We start from the raw sequence: 10036 nt of genomic DNA, 5'->3' as shown, positions 1-10036 counted from the left end.
CAAGCATTAATCAACCTCCTCCACTTATCAGAAAACCCAAATCTGGACAACATATAATTCAAAAAGCCCCAGTCAACAGAGTCATAAGCTTTCTCAAAATCCACCTTCAGTAGAAGACACCCATCTTTATTCCTCATAGCCGAGTGAATTGTTTCATTAACCACCACAGTTGCATCAAAAATATACCTGTCTTGGATAAAGGCAGACTGAGAAGAACTAATAATAGAACCCATCACTCCTTTCAGTCTACTTGCCCTAATCTTCGCCAAAATCTTGTACAACGAGCCAATTAAAGATATGGGTCGGAAATCCTGGATCTTAGTAGGACAATTAATCTTAGGGATCAAAGCTATGAAGGAAGCATTTAGCTATGAAGCAAGCATATTGGACACAAAGCAAAGTTGCTTACGGTGCGTTGTTTGGCAATACTAGGTTAATAACAATGTTATTAAAACTGGATCAGTCATCAAACCGGTGAGGGTACTGGTTTAGTAGTTTAAACAGGGTTCAGTAATTAAACACATGGGATTAAACATGTTAAACCGGACATACATGCTTATATTTATGTGTGTGTAAACCTATAACAAAAATTATCTAATAGGTAGATACTCAAATTTATAATCCATATTTATAGTCAAAGTAAGAACTCTCATAAACAAACAACTTTAATAAATCCAAAGTCTAAATTACAAATAGTAATCCACAAGTACTTGTCTTACTTAACAAACTCGAAACATATGACGCAAATTCATAACTCAATCTACAAAACATATTATATATTTAAAACTTTAACACTAAGGAGTCAAAATTGTTTCATATTGAGGTTTCATTTCTTCACCATTTAAGTCGAAAGTTTGACTAACGTTGTCTTCAACTAGGTTCAATTCTCCACATGGTTGAGTTATGCATCATCATCATCTTCTAAATTTAATTGATCTACAACAATATCATTTTTTCATACACCAAACCAAATGTTCTTTCACACATTTAACTGCTGAAATACAGGTCAAAGTATCATTCTGCCTTGGTTTTTTCATATTATAAAACAAAAGGACAAAAACAAACTTCTCCAAATCAACAACCAGTTACCTACAAACAATTAGAAAAAATTAATATATAAAACAGATAAAAACAAATGAATGAAAATAGTGAGGTAAGAAGCACTAAGAAGCACTTATACTAGCCTATGCGGGGTTCTTTAAAATCACATGTATGAACCAGCCGATTCAATCAAATTCCGGCCGGTTCATTTTGACACGGTTTACCAGTTTTTCTCCAATTTACACCAATTTTGATGTTTAGCCGACACAACACTTATTTCGAACCATTATGGGACGGGTTGACCGGTTCTCTGTTTGAACCAACCGGTCCGAACCGGTTTTAATAACATTGATTAATAACTTATTGAAGAGAGATATCTAATAGGGAGAAAGGAGAATATATGTGACCCTTAATCAAAAAAATATATTTTAGTTAAAAAATTTATAATTAATTATTTTTGTCAACAATCACAATAAATAGCATATAAAGTTGATACATTTTTACTTTGGACAGAAGACTTGCTCTTAAATAGAAAAGATGGTAAAAGCATATGTTTAATTTTAGAACAAATATCATCTTCATTAATAAAGAGACAAATACTTCATTTTACATGTGTTTTCAATGACAAAAATGTTATTATATCGTATATAATGGGTAAAATGTCTTATCATGTTTTTGTTTTCTGTAATACTTGTCTCTACATTAATGAAGAAGATCCTTACTAGTAATTTTATGTCTCCTCGTTTAATCAACTGAGCCTCCTAGTTTTATCAACTGAGCCATTACATTCTTGGGACATCAACTTTACCCCAACTAACATCAGCTTCATCAGTAACCATTGTTCTTGAATATATCTGGTTCTCTGTACAACTAGAATATCACAATCATCATTACATATCCTCCTAGTTAAAATGAGTACGAGTAAAAAACCATAACATTTTAGAAGATAAACATTATAGCATAATCTAATCTAAGGTAACTTCGAATACCATTGACAGTGTGAGGATCTCGTGAGTTAGTAATCTGCAAGTCTCTACCTAAACGTTCAATGATAAACCTTAAGGCATGCCCTAACTTTGATAAGACCTGAAACTTAACTCACCTAAAATTTGTTAATGAAAAAGATAAACATTATTTCATACCAATTAACTCAAGTTTTCAACAAAACCCATAATGTAGAATGCATCACGCAAATAAAATTTATGGGGGAAAAAAATTCCCAGACTTGAACTATCCAGCCAACATTAGGAAAAATAAAGACAACACAAAAGTATTATATGCTATAATAAAAGATGAACGAGTGTGACTTAGTTAAAAACATGACTGCAACCACATCAATGAATGATGAGGCGACAAAAACAATATCAGAATTTCAAATCAACAAGACATAACCACAATGAATAAGAAAAGAGAAAGCAAGCTTTTTGCCTCTGATCACTATGCCTTATTTAGTAGCAGATAGGCAGAATATCCACTTATCTATCAGTAAAAACAGTAACCGCATAAGAAAAATAAGCTTGTTTGACTTGTGATCTATAAGTCATGATTCAAAATTCGAAAGCATTGTTTTCATTTGATAAGGTAAGACACTATCTATCTATGGTTCCTAGAGTTTGCTATGTGGGATTCTCATACAATGAGCCACCCTTATTTTAGAAGAAAATAATTTTAATTAAAAGTAAAGTCCTAGTGACACGTACATAACTATATACCATATCCATCCATGACCCAAGTCCCCCACAACAGAAACCAATACAGTTACATATATATAGTTTACATGAATTAATTAAGGCTCTATTTGTGAGTTAGGTTTTGGAGGGAAAGGGAAATTTGGAAGCCATGAAATACATTGTGAAAGGACTCTCAAGCCCTCTATTTCTTTTATTCCCGTCCAAAACTCAATTCGCAAACAGACCCTAACTAGACTATATCACCCATACTATTATAAGCAGCACAGCAGCACAGCATCACTACATACAAAACCACCTAAACCTCTTATGAATTAAAAGAGAGCAAAACCCATAAAACCAATCATGTGCGAGTAAAAACAGAAGGTCCGAATCAGGCACAATACCTAAATAACAGTTGGATTCTTCAGCCATTCTTAAAATGGCATAAAAGCATTGTTGCATATACCTTTCACCCATTGCCATGATCTAAGGTTAGCCTTCTCAATAATAGCATGCACTTCTAAGCCACTGAATATATTGTGAGTCTGTTCTCACAAATGGATCCAAATTTGAACAATTTATTGCGTAGCTTGTGTCTTTTGTTAAGTTCCATTTGATTTTCAAATGACAATATGTAAAATTAGTAGAAGAAAATTAACCTAACAAGTAATTAAACCACACCAACCAAAATGAAACAAATGATATGGACTTACTTCTCAACAAACTCAAACAAGATTGATCGTGACAGCTAATCTCTTCTAGACTATTATGATGTGTAAGTAAGCAAGTGAGTATGAGGGGGAATCTCTCCTTAAGGGGGAATCCCCTATTTATAGTGGAGTTGATGGGAATATTCCCTTATAGATGTTGTTGGCTTGATCAACCAAGTAGCTTGTCGACTCTGCTCTAGATAGGCGAAGGTTATTTTTCTGTCAGACAACTTTGGCAAGTCGGTCGTTGGGGGTGGATCTACCTCCAATCGAAGAGTGGCAGACACTTCTAAAATAGGCCACACGTCACCAAACGCCCTCGTCATAAAAGTGACGTAAAATCCCATACATCCCTCACCAATCATGTGTCAAAGGACCGTCAAACATATCAGATCCTCATAATCACTACACGCGCAATACCTAGCAGAAAGGTCAACCATCAGCGGGATAAAAACTATTGGCACGTCCGAATTCTAGCCATACTAGTAGACTGGGGACAACTATTTCGTCTTGCTCCAAAAGGATACGTCATGACCGGGCAAGACTCACTATTGTCAACATAAAGCTGGATAAGATGAACATTTCCTAAGTTCCCTCGGACCCTAACCGGGCAACTAGGCGATCCAAGAAGATGCCTTGTCAACTAGGTAAAGATGACAAAACAACACAGGGTCCACTCCCTGCATAGGATTGTCACATCATATAACGAATAGACCCTTGCCATAAGCTACATGCTACTACTAGCTACCATACATTGGCCATAAGACGAGATGGATTTGTAGTACGACTACTCATCTCATTTCAAAGAGTGTGGATTTGCCAAAGTTGTCTAGCACGGGAAAAACAACCCTCGCTTGTTTGGTACATATCCAATAAGCTACTTGGCCGACCAAGCCAACAACATCTACAGTGGAATATTCCCCTCACCTCTCCACTATAAATAAGGGATTTCCCCTTAAGGAAATTTACTCGGCCCTCATATTCTCTTACTTATTCTCTCTACCAAGGTTGTTGAAGAGAAGCGTCAACCTTGGAGTAGGAGGGTGGGGTAGGATCGTAAAATCGTAACACTAGCGTAGCTCCACTTAAATTATAAAGTTACATTAAAAAAAGACACACACACTCACACAATATATATATACCTAAACTAATAATATATAGATAAGAACTTAGAAAATCATAAATAATAAGTTGAATAAATATTATACAATCAAATCAAAAGTCACACCAAAATAGTAATAAGACTCATAATATTTAGTCAATGAGGACATAATTGCAAACATCTCTTTCCAAACTTCATCACTGGCATTTTTGCAAGGTTCAACATCATTTTGAGTTTCAGCCAAATCAATCTCTAAATCCCGCCATTAAATATTTTTGTATAATATTTGCATTAATTTTTTCTTATACCCCCATCAATAAAAATGTTGTGTTTCCATCCCACATTATTCCTAATTACTTAGTATTATTTGGCCCCTTCCCATTTCCTGGAGCAAAGCAACAGTAACAGTTGACATAACTTGTTAAAAAATAGGGAAAAGATAAGAGCAGTAACGTTGTTGGGAAGAAACAAAAAAGTTTTAGGTGAAAGAACACAACCATGTCGTTGTTGTGTGATTTGAGAAGTAGAGATGAATGAAGAAGTAGTACAACATGATTTTTATAGAATTGGGTGAATGAATTTTGATAAAATGCAGAGTTTCCCCCATGTGGTAGTCACTGTATAGAAAGAGGTGAAGGGTTTCTGAATTTGGGTGGCAGAAAATGTAAGAGTTAAGTTTTTTTTATTTTTAAAAAACAAGTTGAGCTTAAAATTAGGTTAAAATGGGTTGGGCCAAAACCTGGATCAAAACAAATCCGAAATTGCAGATGTCAAGTTGAAACGGTTGTCTTCTTCCTCAACTCGAAAACACATAGAGATTCTGCAATTCGATGCTCCGCCATGTGCCACCACTAGTTCGCTTTTCTACCTGTTTTCATGAAAAGCGTTAAATGATGCAATTCAATGCTTTGGAGCGCGTTTTTTATAACCTTGCTCTCTACCATATATCTCTTGATATTGTTCTTTCATATTCTCTACATCTTTCATATATTGATTTGATAAGCTTGTCAAATACCTTCCTGAGCACATCTAGACCCCCCTTCTCAAGACAAAAGTGCACACAAGCTTAGGATCGGCTATGTATAACAACAAGCACACAGGCAAATTTGAAATAAAAGAGAAGTAAACCACATAATTCCATAAGAGTGACCAAAATAGAATAGTGTTTTACGTGTCATTTTAGATAATAGGTACAACCTTAAAACTATACAGCCTACAAAGTTTTATGAAACTGAATATTAAACAATAAAAACCAACAAGCGAATAAATCAATATACCTAAGATGAGAATATTGCATTGGGTAAACAAACACACTCAGATTATAGGATTATGAATGATTGCATTAGTTAAGGCAACACCAATTGTAGAAAATGGTAGTGTTTCACTGTATGTGGTTTGGGAATGTGTAGAGCAAACTTCTATAAACTCCAACTAGGAAAGTAAATCAGGTAAATGATGATTCAATGACTATTGGAGGTCAAATGATTCCAAGAAAAACTATATAAATCCACTTAATTATAAGGAATTCAACAATTTGTTTACAAAAATAATTTATAATAGAACATAAACATATTGTTCCCAATCCCATCTAGTATGAACAAGTTTGTTTGTTATTATTGTAGTTAAGACGAAGGAAAACATAGATGGACATGGTCTTCCGTGGCATTGCCTCCTGGCAGATGTTATTGATAATTTCAAAACTGTTCCGTAAAAAAATTATGATTTAAACAAACTATTTCAACCACACTACTAGACTCTTAGGTTTGGTTTGGGAGTGATGAGGGCAAAAGAATGAGAGGGATCAAAAGATTAGGAAAGGGGGAAGGGAAGGAAAAAGGAAGAAAATCCTCTTGTTTAGAAGTATAAAATTTAAAAGAGGAGAGTAAACTAATGATAATGTAAGAATTTTTCTACGATTGGTCCTTTTACCATTTAAAAAATATATATAACTAGATAAAGGAAATGAAAGCAAAAACCAAGATAGTTTAAAGTTCAAATTCTTAAAATCAACCTAAACTACTGAAAAAAGCCATAAGAAAATGTTAATTTTTTAAGCTTGTAGCAAGTAGTGACTACAAATTTACCCTTTATTATCCACTTAAAACATGTCAATGCAGCCTGCACTCATTTATAGCCAATGACATACACTGGTACATGAGAAAAAATATTATTATATGTTTAATGAAAGTTAACTTATAATGATATATATTTGTTGTAAAAATTGTATGACAAGTTATACTTTCTTTTTTGTAGATTGCGGTGCTTACTGCTAAACCACAAGTGATGAGATTCCGCCAAATAAAGGGGATTAATCGACTTAGCTACGAAGTTACCACCTAATAGGGTTGAGGGAGTAAATGTACTTAGCTTTACCCTCACACGCGGAGAAACTAATTTGGTGATTTGAACTCATGATCTTCAAGTCACAAGACAAACAAATTTATTTATTGTTGCGCCGAGACTTCTCAATGACTTAGGGTTTGTACAGCTACTACCAGCACCATAGACTGAGATGTTAGGTCAGAATATTTATAACATAACAAATATTCTCAAAATCTCAATACTCCAATAGGTTGAAGAAATCTCCCATAAACCAATCTCTAAGTATATAGTTGAGGTTTTAATTTTCAGAAAACAAAAAACAAGTGGTATAAGAGATGTTATGTAATTGAATAATCAAAACAAACAGATACAGCTATGGCAAAGAGGCTGCTAACACATGTATCCCACATGATTAAGCTTCAAATTATTAAAACACGGCAATAATTTAGTTTCCTTACGCAACCAACAAATCCACTCATCTTAAGATATGTTACTTATATTACTGAACTTAATTAGGAGAACTGCATTTATATACTTCTATAAAACACACATATAATAACAAATTTTCAGTACAAAACTTAGCTTCTTTACAATACTATCTAATCCTGGTAAGTGGTAACATCTCTTTATAATTAACTATGTTAGCTGTTGCATAAGATGTTAAACTTAGTGTATCATTGGATGCAAATATTAAACTTAATATATAATTGGAAGATGAAGAACTATACAAAGTTTTAGCCTCAATAATAATGTGTTAGGAATGCTTAAATATGTTATTCTATTAGTCCGCATTGTTTAGTATTGGAATAGAGTAGAGTAATCAATGTTATATATTGGACTCAGGTCCCTTGTTATAATGTGCACCAGATATAAGCATCAAATAGAAACACCACATGGGCAGGGGCCCATGGGTGTGCTAGAGTTTATAATTCTTATTCTCTAATAATATCTTGGTAGCCGCTCAATGCTCCCGGGGACGTAGGCACAATTGGTCGAACCCCGTTAACAAATTTCATTGTTTCTTCTCTTCTATTTACTTGTATGTTCATTACTTGATTATTTGTGGCCAACAATGCGCAACGATCGTTTCCGCTGCACCAACAATTGGTATCTGAGCCAATTGGTAGATGGCTCTTAACCCAGACGTTAGATAATGGCTAAAGAGCGTGATGGCTAGACAAGGTGCATAAAAGGTAATGGCAAAGATAGAGTAGATGAGTTGAAGGAGAAGGAAACATGGTAGAACTGTGGTGTGGGCATTGCATATGTTGATCCAGAATCCCATAAATTCATGTAATGGATTAGGATCAAGGTGGAGATAGGGACTCATATGTTGAGTTTGACCCAGAGACAGGTGCTGACAATAACTCTCTAGATGTTAAGAGAATGTTCTCATTTAAGATGAGAAGTGAAATATCCTAATGACATGTCAGAGATATCATAGTGAAGGATGCTAATTGTTAGCAGATGCACAAAAGCACAGAGGCACTGACTGACTTTGATGTAGGGTGTAACATGGGCATTGGCTTTGATGCAAGTTGTAACACGAGCATTGGAAGAGATGCAGCGGTGTAACATAGGCATTGGCTTGGATGCAAGGATGTGACACATACATTAGTTAGTATTGACGCATGGTGTGCGCTGAGGGTATACTCCTTATGGTGGAGTATGATAGTTCTTTTGAACTAGGATTGTCGAAATTGATAATGGTGGTAGCGGTTGAGGCTTTCCAAGGAAGCTCCAACATTCAGTTTGACTGAGTATTGAAGAGGACGATTGTTGGTGAACTTTTGTGTAGAGATTCCAATATATCGAAAGACTTCCTAGCAATAGGTGGCTAGGCGGCATGTTCCATTTGATGGCGTTACGGAAAGCTGCACTACAAGTTTGGAGCGTTAGGCTTTTGGTAACATCGTCAATGATACTAAAAGGTCTATGTTGTGGAGGAATTGTTAAAGAGAATTAGACATTGAGCAAGGTGGAGATTCTTGTGTAGAATTCCAAAAGGAGCGAGATATTCGTTTATTTCAATCAAGGTGGAGATTGTTGGAAATGCTTGAAATATGTTATTGTATTAGTCACACATTGTCTAGTATTGGAATATAGTAGGGTAATCAATGTTATATATTGGACTCAGGTCCCTTGTTATAATGTGCACCAGATATAAACACCAAATAAAAACACCACATGGGCAGGGGGCCTATAGGTGTGCTAGAGTTTGTAATCCTTATTCTCTAATAATATATTGGTAGCCGCTCAACGCTCCCGGGGACGTAAGCACAATTGGCCGAACCCCGTTAACAAATTCCTTTGTTTCTTCTCTTTTATTTACTTGTATGTTCATTACTTGATTGTTTGTGGCCAATACTACGCAACGATCGCTTCCGCTGCACCAACATAATGGCTAAACAAGATGAAGCTAATATATGAATTGGTCTCATGACAAAGAAGGTTATACAATTAGAAATACATATTAGACACTAAGCAGGACAAAAGAAATGATGACTGTTTTTCTAGAAATTGTGGTCAAAGTTCGTGTCGACGAAGATGATGTGTCTAACTTGGAAGATTATCAAGAACAAAATACCTACAAAATCCCTATATTCTAAAAAACTGTGCTCTATGTGGATATTGGATGAATCAATCAATCATATTTAATTTCTTTCTCATGCCCAAAATCATCATATTTGGAAAAAATCATACTTATGGTTGGATCTTAATTTTGCATACCCTAAAGATATTGATACTCATTTTTCAAATCATGAAGACATGATAGAAGTGGAAATAAAGGGATCTTAATCACTTTATAGTCTACGATTATATGGAATGTTAGGCAAGTTATAAACAAGATTCACTATGCCAGAATTGCAAAATTACAACATTACATTCAACGTTTTCTGGCTAACTAATACTTTTACACTAGATTTAGGAGGCTCTATAACCTTAGTGTCTTCCAGGATGGCCATATCACCGATGTCGGTAGATGGGTGAGGGGCAAATAGGAGTGGCAATTAACTTGGAGTCAACATCTTTTTACTTGGGAAGTGGAGCTAACTAATACTTTTTTGCAGGAACTTAACCATTCGGTGCTTCAAGACAACACACCTGACTCTTGGGAGTGGAGGCATGACAAATCAAAAAAGTACATGGTCAGATCTGCTTACAAGCTACTTACTCACCATAATCATCAA

The 10036-nt window shown here is 35.0% G+C and overlaps 1 long non-coding RNA gene across 1 annotated transcript; it reads right to left on the bottom strand.

Moving 5' to 3' along the window:
* On the bottom strand, positions 932-4594 carry LOC109328567. Its single transcript, XR_002105455.1, has 2 exons — positions 1764-4594; positions 932-1089 (listed from the first exon to the last, which is right to left on the bottom strand). It is a non-coding gene; the product is annotated as an uncharacterized LOC109328567 (long non-coding RNA).

This window comes from Lupinus angustifolius, chromosome LG15 (genome assembly GCF_001865875.1).
Source record: "Lupinus angustifolius cultivar Tanjil chromosome LG15, LupAngTanjil_v1.0, whole genome shotgun sequence".
Taxonomy (NCBI): Eukaryota; Viridiplantae; Streptophyta; class Magnoliopsida; order Fabales; family Fabaceae; genus Lupinus; species Lupinus angustifolius.
This window is presented reverse-complemented; position numbering and strand designations above follow the sequence as displayed.